We start from the raw sequence: 13,800 nt of genomic DNA, 5'->3' as shown, positions 1-13,800 counted from the left end.
TCGCGAGTGCGCCACTGGCGGCGAACTCGGGACCCGGTCCGAAGCTCCGTGATCGTGCCTGCGGGATCCGATCGCCACGGGAGAGGTGAGTGTAAACAAACCTTCCCCGTTCTTCTCTGTGGCTTGTCACTGATCGTCTGTTCCCTGTCATAGGGAACGACGATCAGTGACGATCAGGGACGTCACACGTCCAGGCACCCCCCCCTACAGTTAGAAAAAACACATTAGTACACACTTAACCCTTTAGCGCCCCCTAGTGGTTAACCCCTTCACTGCCAATGTCATTTTCACAGTAATCAGTGCATTTTTATAGCACTTTTCGCTGTGAAAATGACAATAGTCCCAAAAATGTGTCAAAAGTGTCCGATGTGTCTGCCATAATGTCGCAGTCACGAAAAAAAACGCTGATCGCCGCCATTACTAGTAAAACATTTTTTATTGAAAATGGCATAAAACTATCCCCTATTTTGTAAACGCTATACATTTTGCGCAAACCAATCAATAAACGCTTATTGTGATTTTTTTTTTACCAAAAATATGTAGAAGAATACGTATCGGCCTAAACTGAGGGAAAAAAAAGGACACCAATTTTGTTTGGGAGCCACGTCGCACAACCACGCAATTATCAGTTAAAGCGATGCAGTGTCGAATCGCAAAACGGTGCCAGGTCCTTAACCTGCATATTGGTTCCGGGTCTTAACCGGTTAATAAAGTGCCTTCTGTAAATTCTTTCCATAAATGGAATGAATTGCACATACTCCATTTATGGCACAGAAAGCACTTTATTGAACATTTGAAAATTGTTGGCATTCTACACTAATTGCACTTTATTGATTTCACATCTTGAGGATTATATTAAATGCTTCATTGCGCAGGCACAGTTTCTTTATGCTTGCCTTTCGTAATATGTTACTTGTTACATTCATATTCAGGGTGTAACATATAACATGTAATAAACAGACTGGACCCCACACCTCCTAGATTCCCGATCTGACAGTTCCCCTCCACTAGCTGTCACAATTTTTAAAAAATGTGGCCGAGACGCATCCTGACAGATTGTACAGTGACTTGAAAAAGTATTCATACCCCTTGAAACGTTCCAGATTTTGTTTATATACTGTGAACTACCGTGTTTCCCCAAAAATAAGATCTACCTTGAAAATAAGACCTAGCGTTATTTTCCAGGAGAGCTGCAATATAAGCCCTACCCCCAAAATAAGCCCTAGTTTAAAATATTTGTATAATCTATTCTATTACAGTAGTATAGTAAGTACAATGTGTGTGGTTCTGTAATATAATTGCGGGGAAGAGAACTCCGGAGGGTCACAGAAGCGCAAAACGGTGATATAACGAAGGTATTTGGCACAATTATATTACAGAAACACACACATTATACATTATATACTACTGTAATAGAGTGTATAATAGGATTTTACAAGCATTTCACACTGGGGATTCCTGTCAGGCAGGGGAAAGAGGGGGAGAGAAGACGGCACATTACATGTTAAGACCTACCCCGAAAATAAGCCCTACTGTGTCTTTTGTTGCCAAAATTTATATAAGACGGGGCTTATTTTCGGGGAAACACGGTATATATATGCATTGTACCTGTTTATACCAGCAGGTGGGGCTGTAGTATTATAGTGTACAATAATATATGTATTCTATGATATAACAGGATGTATTGTCTATCTAAGTTTAGTGCACTTGATTGTCATTTATGTTTATTTGCACTTTGATGCCCTTTATTAGGGGATCTCCTATGCACTATTGTATATTATTATAATTTAATATCAGCGCAGCACCCATTTTTCATATTTACTTTTTGGTTTCGTACACCTTTTATGTGTTTTGCAGCTATATTATTTATTTATAATATTTTTCCTGAATTATTTATTAGTAGCGATGTAGCGAATATCTATTTTTTACAGAAACCCAGCGCACCCAGAGGCACTGGAAAGAATAATCAGTGAGTACAGTAAGTCAGTGAATACTGTATAATAGCTGATGAAACATGGCAAGTGGTTAAGCCGTGAAGTTTAGAAATTACAAAGTTTCTCACCAAGGAAGATGACTTGTGGCAAGTACAGACAGACCCACAGATGGAGAGACGGAGGAATGGGATAGGAAGAACAGACAGGCAAAAGCAATCATAAGCTTACTAGTGGAAGATGACCAGCTTATCCACATAAGAACAGAGAAAATGGCCAAAGGTATATGGACTTCATTAAACAAAACTGCATGAGCATTCAAGTCTAAACAGCAAGCTGTTTCTACTAAGAAAGCTTTATAAGATGAGACTACAAGAAGGCCAGCAAATGTGTGAACACGTGAAAGCTATGCTAGAGATCATAGTGCAATCGGAGAAGACATCAGAGATAATCAAATTGTTGCCCTGCTCTAGTGTTGAGCAGAATATGCCATATTCGATTTCGCGATATATCTCGAATATATATTCGAATATTCGAGATATATTCGCTAAATTCGAATATTCGTGATATTTTATCGAAAGTAAATGATTGCGATTTTTCGCTATTGCGAATGCGAAAATAATTGCGATTTTTTGATAACTGCGGTAGGAGCACTCTGATTGGCTCAGAATATTCGTGATATTTTATCGAAATATCGCAACATGCGAATGCGATATTTATTGCGCAATTTCGAGAAATGCTGGAGGAGCGCTCTGATTGGCTCAGAATATTCGTGATATTTTATCGAAATATCGCAACATGCGAATGCGATATTTATTGCGCAATTTCGAGAAATGCTGTAGGAGCACTCTGATTGGCTCAGAATATTCGTGATATTTTACAATACAAAATAATTGCGAATATTCGGCAAATGCGGAAGGAGCACTCTGATTGGCTCAGAATATTCGTGATATTTTACAATACAAAATAATTGCGAATATTCGGCAAATGCGGAAGGAGCACTCTGATTGGCTCAGAATATTCTTGATATTTTACAATACAAAATAATTGCGAATATTCGGCAAATGCAGAAGGAGCACTCTGATTGGCTCAGAATATTCTTGATATTTTACAATACAAAATAATTGCGAATATTCGGCAAATGCGGAAGGAGCACTCTGATTGGCTCAGAATATTCTTGATATTTTACAATAGAAAATAAAAAGTGTTTTGCATTGGTGGTGATTCTTTACTCTATCCATCTGTCACAGCCGTTTGTCAATCAAACACCTTAAAGATTGAACACGTTCATGCTGCATGCTTTGGACTTTTTTTCACTTCACATATCAAAGACATTTTTATGAAAGATTATTTTTCTATTATTGGGACTATATTTCTTTATATATTTGTTTCACTGTGTATTTCACAAGTTATTTGCGCTTGCTTATTTTATAATTTGCCCACATGTCTTGTCACTAGACATATTTTTTATTCTTGTAGAGCGACTCCATTTTCTGTCTTGTATTAATTTATGTTGTATAACATTTTTGAGTTGCTGCTGTATTCTCCCCTTTTTTAAGGTATGCGCAATTTTTTCCTTCTTACAAAAAATAATAATATCAAACATACAAATATTCATAACATACACATACACAAAGCCCCCCCCTTTTGCATCAGAGACAATCAGAGTTCTCCTACCACAGTTATCGAAAATTCGCAATCATTTTCGCATTCGCAATAGCGAAAAATCGCAATTTTTTTTTTTTCAATTTGGCAACATAAAAGGATCGCCTCAGCTTAGCTACTCGGCCCAGGGTCTCTAATCATACCAGCAATGCTTTTAGACGTCGATAGGATGTGATCTGTTTTAAAAATCAAATTGAAAAAATGCGAATATTCGGAATTGCGAATATTCACCGCGAAATTCGAAATATAGCGCGATTTCTCGAATATGCTATATTCGAGTCGAATATTCGCAATGCGAATATTCGTGAGCAACACTACCCTGCTCCTCTGCAGCCTTCCAGAGGCATACAATATCTCACAAAAGTTACACATTTTTGTAAATATTTTATTATATCTTTTCATGTGACAACACTGAAGAAATGACACTTTGCTACAATGTAAAATAGTGAGTGTAAAGCTTGTGTAAATTTGCTGTCCCCTCAAAATAACTCAACACACAGCCATTAATGTCTAAACCGCTGGCAACAAAAGTTAGTGCATCCCAAGTAAAAATATCCAAATTGGGCCCAAAGTGTCAATATTTTGTGTGGCCACCATTATTTCACAGCGCTGTCTTTACCCTCTTGGGCATGAACTTTACCGGAGTTTCACAAGTTGCCACTGGAGTCCTCTTCCACTCCTCCATGATGACATCATGGAGCTGGTGGATGTTAGAGACCTTGCGCTCCTCCACCTTCCATTTGAGGATGCCCCACAGATGCTAAATAGGGTTTAGGTCTGGAGACATGCTTGGCCAGTCCATCACCTTTACTCTCAGCCTCTTTAGCAAGGCAGTGGTCGTCTTGGTGGTGTGTTTGGGGTCATTATAATGTTGGAATACTGCCCTGCGGCCCAGTCTCTGAAGGGAGGGTATCATGCTCTGCTTCAGTATGTCACAGTACATGTTGGCAATCATGGTTCCCTTAATGAACTCTAGCTCCTCAGTGTCGGCAGCACTCATGCAGCCCCAGAACCTGACACTCCCACCATCATGCTTGACTGTAGGCAAGACACACTTGTCTTTGTACTCCTCACCTGGCTGCCACCACACACGCTTGACACCATCTGAAACAAATACGTTTATCTTGGTCTCATCAGACCGATATTTTGGCACCCGCAATCACTCACCTCATAAACCAATCATTTAAAAAAGGCAAAGTTCCAACCCCCCTAAAGCAAGGAATAATTAAACCCCTTATAAAAAAAACTATAATAACCTCCCTTAACATCTTTTCCAAGGTTATGGAAAAGGTAGTTGTACAACATCTACAACACCATTTAGACACCCATAAACTCCTGGACCCACTACAATCGGGTTTTCGACCAGGTCATGGGACAGAAACAGCGCTTTTCAAAATATGGGACGACGCTCTCGAAGCAGCAGATGATGGAGAATCTTCTCTCCTGATACTGCTGGACCTCAGTGCTGGGTTTGATACAGTAGATCACAAACTGTTGCTAACCTCACTCACAGAGATAGCTGGAGTGGCAGACTCGGATCTACCATGGTTTTCATCATTCCTGGAAAATCAATCCCAGATAGTGAAAATAGGACCTTTCACATCTGAATCTCGCAGCGTGTCTTGCAGAGTCCCTCAGGGATCTCTCCTATCGCCCGTGCTATTCAATATTTACCTCCGTCCACTCCTAAAAATGATTAGTAATCACTAATCCGACGGACCAGTTCCAGCGGACAGATCCGGTCGTGTGTAGGCCCGAGCAAGGATAGGAGGCAAGGATAGGAGGAAGATAAATTTCTCTAGGGAGGAGAGGGCTATCCTGATATCGGCAATAGTGAAATTTGATGTTTACCTCCATGGTGCCCACAGTGCCAGGACCAGCAGGGCACGTAAGAGGGAGATCCTGGAGCAGATCACCCTGGATGTCAATGCCATTGGGCATGAGACCAGGACCCCCGACGATATCAGTAAGAAGATCAATGATATGAGACGTCGGGTCCGGGATAAGCTGGCAAGTATGAGGAGGCAAGCCAGGGGCACGGGAGGAGGACCAGCTTCTGCTATGCTGTTGACCGATGAGGAGGAGGTCATCGCCAGCTGCCTGGAGCGGGAGCAGGTGGAGGGCATGGAGGGATTTGACTCCGGTGAGCAGGACTTGAGGACAGGTAAGTGTGTTTTATCCTCCATTCGGTGTGTAGCATGTGAGGGGGTGGAAGGGAACATGTGACAAGTGTGTGGGTCCACCAACATGTGAATGTTTTGTGTCATCCACAGATGTGCTGGAGGGAGCTGGGCCGTCGTCTGCCGGTGTCCAACCCATGCCATCCCTGGAACATCCTGTGCCTCAGCCTGACCCCCTGGGAAGCCAGCTAATATCGGTGGAGGGGAGTGCCCACACCTCTCCTCTAGAGGTTGTTGTGGAGGAGCCGGTGGATCTCCACCAAGAGGAATGCCTCTATTATGAGGAGGCTTCCACCTTCCTCGGACCCTCAGACACCTCCCCGCCCATCAGGTCTACCCCCTCCCGGGCTACCCCCTCCAGGTCTACCCCCTCAAGGTCTACCCCGTCCGGACGGGCACAAGCCTCTCCATCCCCCAGGAAGGCTCTAAGAGGGGCTGCAGAGGGAGCAGGCCCGGCAGACCCACCACATGGGTGCTCTAGTCGGTGACCTGCACCGTGTGGCAGACAGCCTGGCCTCCTCGGCCCAGACCCAGGCTGCATGCACATTGGCTGTGCAGCAGTGCCTCACGCAGCAGGCTGAGCAGAGCAGCTCCATCTCTGACAGCCTTCAGGATGTGAGCTCTAACTGCGCTGCTATGGTGACCTGCATGGGTGATCAAGCCCAGACCCTGGAGGCCATGCGGCAGCACATGGTGGCAGGGGGTCCCTCACCATCTGGTGACCAGGGCTCTAATATGCAGGCCAGCCTGGAGCGACATACCCTGGTCATTGGCGAGCTGCAGGCCACAGCAGCAGGCTTTGTGGCAGAGGTGAAGAGCCTGGGAGTGGCTATACAGGCCAACACTGCTGCCATCGAGGCGGAGGGACGGCAGACCAGGCGCAACCTGCGGCAGACCACCACCCGCCAGCTGCGGATGCAGGCTCAGACCAACTCGGTCCTCACCCGCATTTCCCTTGCGTTGGAGGGCAGGCAGCCAGCATCTGCCAGGAGTGGCAGACCAGGGGATGATCCTCCTCCTGATGCCCCACCCCTCCCCATCTGAGGCTCTCCCCAGACAACTGAGGAGCCGTAGCCGTGGCACCAGGCCTGGCCCATGACAGGGCAATTGAGTGCTCTTTTTATTTTGTTTGCTCAGAGTATGAGCTTTTTATTTTGTTTGCTCAGAGTATGAGCTTTTTTTGTTTTTGGATAGACGTCAGTGGCGGAACTACCGCCATAGCGACCCACGCGGGCGCTATGGGGCCCGCAGCTGAGTGAGGATCAGGGGGGCCCGGTAAGGATAAGAGCATCGCCGGCATGCAGGCCGCCGGCGCCGACTCACTGGCTGCCGAGTGCGCTCCTGGCTCCCTTTCCTCTGTCCTCAGTGTCCTGTGCTTTTCCTCGCGCCCCCCCCCCCATCATGGAGGAGAGTTGGTTCATTCCCCTGCGTGTGACGTCACGCCGGCGGCCGGTCTCCTGTTTACATAATCGCATCACTCCCCCCTTCCTCCCCCTCCCCACACCTTATTCATAGCTTCACACAAGCCTGCCTGTCAGCGCTGCAGGTCCGGGCAAAGTTTGTGACTTGTCAAGTTACAAAGCAGGTGATTGGTTGCTAGAGACAATGGGGCAGTCCCAGCAACCTTTAACTTGAAAAGTCACGCCCTTTGTCTGGACCTGCCATGCGGTGCTTCCTGGCTGTGAATAAGGTAGGACAGTGTGGAGAGGGGGAGGAAGGGGGGAATGCTGCGTTAATGAAAGGGACAGGCTGACTCCGCAAAGGACTGTGATGGATGGAGTCTGTAATGGGGGGGGGGGGATGTCTGAGATGGAGTGGGATCTGTGGTGGAGTGGGGTCTGATAGGGGGATCTGTAATGGAGTGGGGTCTAATGGGGAAGATCTGTGGTGAAGGGGGGTCTGATGGGGAAGATCTGTGGTGAAGGGGGGTCTGATGGGAGGGAGCTGTGGTAAAGCGGGGTCTGTAATGGGGTGGATATTTGATGGAGTGGGGTCTTATGGGGGGGATCTGTGGTCGAGTGGGGTCCGTAATGGGGGTGGATCTGTGATGGAGTAGTGTCTGATGGGGGGGGGGATCTGTGGTGGAGTGGGGGTCTGTGATGGAGTGGGGTCTGATGGGGGGAATCTGTGGTGGAGTGGGGTCTGTAATGGGGATGGATATGTGATGGAGAGGGGTCTGATAGGGGGGATCTGTGGTGAAGTGGGGTCTGTAATGGGGGCGGATCTGTGATGGGGGGGGGAATCTGTGGTGGAGTGGGGTCTGTAATGGGGATGGATCTGTGGTGGAGTGGGGTCTGTAATGGGGATGGATCTGTGGTGGAGTGGGGTCTGTAATGGGGATGGATCTGTGGTGGAGTGGGGGTCTGTAATGGGGATGGATCTGTGATGGAGTGGGGTCTGTAATGGGGATGGATCTGTGGTGGAGTGGGGGTCTGTAATGGGGATGGATCTGTGATGGAGTGGGGTCTGATAGGGGGGATCTGTGGTGAAGTGGGGTCTGTAATGGGGGCGGATCTGTGATGAGGGGGGGGGGGGATCTGTGATGGAGTGGGGTCTGTAATGGGGATGGATCTGTGGTGGAGTGGGGTCTGTAATGGGGATGGATCTGTGATGGAGTGGGGTCTGTAATGGGGATGGATCTGTGGTGGAGTGGGGTCTGTAATGGGGATGGATCTGTGGTGGAGTGGGGGTCTGTAATGGGGATGGATCTGTGATGGAGTGGGGTCTGATAGGGGGGATCTGTGGTGAAGTGGGGTCTGTAATGGGGGCGGATCTGTGATGAGGGGGGGGGGAAATCTGTGATGGAGTGGGGTCTGTAATGGGGATGGATCTGTGGTGGAGTGGGGTCTGTAATGGGGATGGATCTGTGGTGGAGTGGGGTCTGTAATGGGGATGGATCTGTGGTGGAGTGGGGTCTGTAATGGGGATGGATCTGTGGTGGAGTGGGGTCTGTAATGGGGATGGATCTGTGGTGGAGTGGGGTCTGTAATGGGGATGGATCTGTGGTGGAGTGGGGTCTGTAATGGGGATGGATCTGTGGTGGAGTGGGGGTCTGTAATGGGGATGGATCTGTGATGGAGTGGGGTCTGATAGGGGGGATCTGTGGTGAAGTGGGGTCTGTAATGGGGGCGGATCTGTGATGAGGGGGGGGGAAATCTGTGATGGAGTGGGGTCTGTAATGGGGATGGATCTGTGGTGGAGTGGGGTCTGTAATGGGGATGGATCTGTGGTGGAGTGGGGTCTGTAATGGGGATGGATCTGTGGTGGAGTGGGGTCTGTAATGGGGATGGATCTGTGGTGGAGTGGGGTCTGTAATGGGGATGGATCTGTGGTGGAGTGGGGTCTGTAATGGGGATGGATCTGTGATGGAGTGGGGTCTGTAATGGGGATGGATCTGTGGTGGAGTGGGGTCTGTAATGGGGATGGATCTGTGGTGGAGTGGGGTCTGATGGGGGGGGGCAGTCTGTATTGGGCACAGGCAGGCCAGGCTGTATTGGGCAACGCTGTATGGGGCACAGGTCACGCTGCATGGGGCACAGGTCACGCTGTATGGGGAACCGGTCACGCTGCATTGACACTAGGGCGGCTCTGGGGGGCCCCATACAACATTTTGCTATGGGGCCCTGTGATTTCTAGTTACGCCCCTGATAGACGTGCACAGAAGGATGTGCCGTCCTCCTATTAGGGCATGCCATGTCGGCCAATGGCATGATCCCTTTTATTTATTTTTGTAGTCACTGCACACGGTCAGTAGTGTAGGCTACAGTGTGACTGGTGTGTGAATGTGTGGGTGACATTCCTGCCAGCAAGGCGTGTCACCTTGGGTCGTCGGGGAGAGGTTATCCCCACGACCGTGTGAATGTGGTATGAATGGACAGCAACACCATTGGGGCCTTGGCGTGGCGTTGCTGCTCCCAAGTCCTGCATGGTGGACTTGGGCTAAAGCAATGTGAAGTGGATGTGGTGTGTGTGTGAGCTAGGGACCACAGTGGTGTGCATGCGTGCATTCTCCTTGTGCCATGATGAATGTGTGTGTTTATTGTGCAAAGATGCGTTCCACGAGGCAACTCCTGACTGCTGTTCCCTCAGCAGACGGGGTAGCCTTGGTTAGGGGGGGACTGTCTGGTTCGGGGGTCAGGTCATCACATATGTCAATCTCCAGGCCCTTTCTCATGGCGTAGTTGTGCAACACGCAACATGCACCGATCATCTGGCACACAAAGTTTGGGGAATACAACAGGGTCCCCCCGGACTTATCCAGGCATCGGAAACGGGACTTTAGGATGCCAAATGTGCGCTCCACCACTGCACGGGTGCGTATGTGTGCAGCATTGTATCTTCTCTCTTCTCTGGTTTGGGGATTCCGGTATGGAGTCAGAAGATGGGGCCCAAGTGCATATGCAGAGTCACCTGGAAGGGAAAAGACAGGAGGATGTTAGACGTGCATGTGCCCCTCGTGATGTCTGCATCATGGGGTCGGACAGTCATGCCTGACTCCCATGTCACTCACCAACCAGCCAGCTGTCCCTGTACACGTTCTGTTCGAATTCTGTTGGGATGTTGCTTTGACGGTATATGTAGCTGTCGTGGCTGGCCCCTGGGTGTTTGGCACGGACGTGCCATATGAGGCATTGGGCATCGGCTATCACCTGTACGTTGATGGAATGCCACTGCTTACGATTGCGGTATATGTGTTCTGTGGCACGGGGGGGGGGGCTGTAGTGCCACATGTGTGCAATCAATGGCCCCCACGGTGCGTGGGAATCCGGCAATTCTGTAGCAATCCTGCATTGCCTTCTGCAGCAGATGCTCATGGGTGGGTTTGATGATGTGGTGGGACATGCGTGTGAGGATTGCGGGGACAACCTGGTGCACGCATCTGCTCATGGTGGATTGTGACATCCCAGACACGACTCCACTTTTATATTGGAAAGATCCACTGGCGAAGAAATGCAGTGTTGCCAGTACCTTGACTAGTGGCTGCACTGCATGTGAGTGTTGTGTCTGGCTGGTGATGTCATCATGCAGGGCTGTGGCTAATTCTAGGATGGTATCAGGGCTGAATCTGAAGATGCTATACACCTCCGATTCCCCCATGCCAAAGACGTTCATGTGCGTTCGGTATATCCTCTCCCGTGCCCTCCTACGTGCCTGTGGACACAGTAGTGCTATGACCATGGTTGCCCCTGGCATGTTGGCATACAGATGTGTTGTCCTGCAAGTGTGGTTGCTTAGCTCGTCCGTAACGGCGCTGCTGCAGCTGCTCTCCAGCTGACCTGTGCACGTCTGTTGCTGAGTTACACCTGCTTTATGAGGAATAAATTTAGGCCGGACGTACAACTTACGCGCACATCGTGTAGCCTGTGTCGGGCGCATGTACGTTCGTGAATCGCCGTATCTCCCTCATTTGCATATTTGAATAGGAAATCAATGGGAGCGCCAGATGCGTCCGGCATAAATATGCTCCCACGATACGCCGGCGTAGGAAAGTTACGTCGGTCGGAAGAAGCCTATTTTCTGGCGTATCTTGGTTTCTGAGTCCGGCGCATAGATACGACAGCGCATATTTGCACTTACGCGGCGTATCTGGAGATATGTTGGCGCAAGTGCTTTGTGAATCCGGGCCAATGTCTGCTAATCTGCACAGCTTGACGCTGCGTAGGCGTCTTAGGTATGTCTGTATCCAACACACAGGAAGTGCTTACGTGCCTCAAGCTGCTGTGTCCCTCTGGCTTTACAGAGCTCTTGACATCTGGGGCTTTTTTTGAAGGGTCTGCCCTGCGCCTGTACCATGAGCCAGCACGCACGCGCAACCACATCCCCTTCGCGCGTGTGTAGGGAAATGGCGGAGGGTGCGAGGGAGAGAGAGAGATCCCCCAAAAGGAGCGCTGTAAACCTTTGGACTACGAGGGACCCCCCCACAACTGTGGAAGAGCCTGAAGCGGAGGAAGTGAGCCGCTCAACAGACCGGCTGACACTGAGCTTTAGTTCCTGGAGAACATATTATCACGCTTAGACTAGTACTTACCGAGGCCGAGATGCCAAGAGCGGTTCAGAGCTCAGTATTTTTGAATATGTTCAGGTGTTTTTAACTAGCCTTGCAGGATAAATGTAATTTTTGCATGTGTGCGCTATAATCTGTTTTGTACTGTCTTTAGTCTTATAGCAGCACCCATAGGGGTGAGCAGTGCTCTGACAGGTCGGTCCCTGCACAGTGTGCAGAGACAGACCTGTCATCTGCCTGCTCAGCGGGGATCGACAGAGCGATTCCCACTGAGCAAAGCGGAGCCGTTCACAGACACGTCTGTGTGAAAGGGCCCTAACTCAGCATTGCGTGACATTTTGAAATGCCAGGTAGTATCTTGAAAAATAATAGCCAGATTCACGTAGAGTTACGACGGCCTATCAGTAGATACGTCGTCGTAACTCCAAATCTGCGCTGTCGTATATTTAAGCGTATTCTCAAATAGAGATACGCTTAAATGTAGCTAAGATACGACCGCCAGCACCGTCGTATCTTAGCTGTCTGTGTACGCTGGCCGCTAGGGGCGTGCCTACAATGCATAAATCAGCGAGATACGCCTATTCACGAACGTACGCTTGCCCATCGCAGTAAAGATACGCCGTTTACGTAAGGCGTTTTCAGGCGTAAAGATAAACCACCAAAAAGATGGCGCAGCCAATGTTAAGTATGGACGTCGGAACCGCGTAAAATTTTTTAATTTTACCGTCGTTTGCGTAAGTCGTCCGTGAATGGGGCTGGGCGTAATTTACGCTCACGGCGAAACCAATGAGTCTTTGCGGCGTAATTTGGAGCTTGCGCACTGGGATACGTCCACGGACGGCGCATGCGCCGTTCGTTCAAAACGTCAATCACGTCGGGTCACGATTCATTAGCATAAAACACACCCACCTCTTCACAATTTGAATTAGGCACGCTTACGCCGGCACATTTACGCTACGCCGCCGTAACTTAGGATGCAAGTGCTTTGTGAATACAGCACTTGCCTCTCTAACTTACGGCGGCGTAGCGCATATGAGATACGCTACGCCTGCCTAACGTTAGGCAGGTCTACGTGAATCTAGCTAAGAGAGCGTAAATCTCCCAGTAGAGATACAGACAGCAGTACAAACATGGCAGAAGATCTGACCCATCTCTACTCTATCCAGGACTTGACAAAAATCTATTCGGCAAATAAAAAACTTTAATGTGCATATTGTTCTAATACTGACTAATCAGAGTAGAGGGATGTTAGCACAATACAGCAGTATGGCATACTACAGTTACCTTTTGTGGAAAACCTATGTCAAGCCCATGTTATTATAAACTAACAAAAGAGCTAATGTTAAAAAATGCAACACTCGTGACGCGCAGTATGTGACGGTCGGAAGCCTGTCAATCAATTAGGAACGCCCAGTCCCGCAGAAGACATAACCGGAAGCGGCGGTGAAAATACGGTATGTACGGGGAAAATTTAAAAAAAAAACAGCCGATTGTCATTAGGACAACTCGGCTGAATGTAATGTTAAAAAATTTTTTTTTGGGTGAACCTCCGCTTTAAGTTGATTCTGCATTATTTTAGTGTCTTCAAAGAGAGATAATAAGAGTACATGAGACTTTTGATCCGCAGAATTTGTCTTTTTTGCTGGCTTGTTAGAAGTCTGTTTTGTCACCTAACATTCCAGGATACTCTACTTGTGTTTGCTTGTTGGATCTTTTGAAAGTACAAGCTTCTTTGGCAGTGTGCTGGCAAAGCCACAAAACCGTCCTGAGATGTCTGCTTAGCAGAGTTATAATAGCTTCTAGCTTGAATAGTGATCCAATGGGTGGTGGGAGTCAAAAAGCAGATACAGTGGAACCTTGGATTACGAGCATAATCCGTTCCAGGATAATGCTCGTAATCCAAAGCACTCGCATATCAAAGCGAGTTTCCCCATAGAAGTGAATGGAAACAAAAATAATTTGTTCCACATTGACTTCAATAGCATGCAATACCGCAAGTGGCCAGAAGTGGGGGGGGGGC

At 48.3% G+C, this 13,800-nt stretch overlaps 1 protein-coding gene across 2 annotated transcripts in view; it reads right to left on the bottom strand.

Moving 5' to 3' along the window:
• Positions 1–13,800, bottom strand: part of LOC120933211 (CD209 antigen-like protein C) — a 66,316-nt gene that overhangs the window by 33,974 nt on the left and 18,542 nt on the right. The gene's annotated exons all lie outside the window — the stretch shown is intronic.

The sequence above is a fragment of the Rana temporaria genome, chromosome 3 (assembly GCF_905171775.1).
Source record: "Rana temporaria chromosome 3, aRanTem1.1, whole genome shotgun sequence".
NCBI lineage: Eukaryota > Metazoa > Chordata > Amphibia > Anura > Ranidae > Rana > Rana temporaria.
The sequence above is the reverse complement of the archived record's forward strand: the minus strand, read 5'-3'. Positions and strand labels throughout refer to the sequence as shown.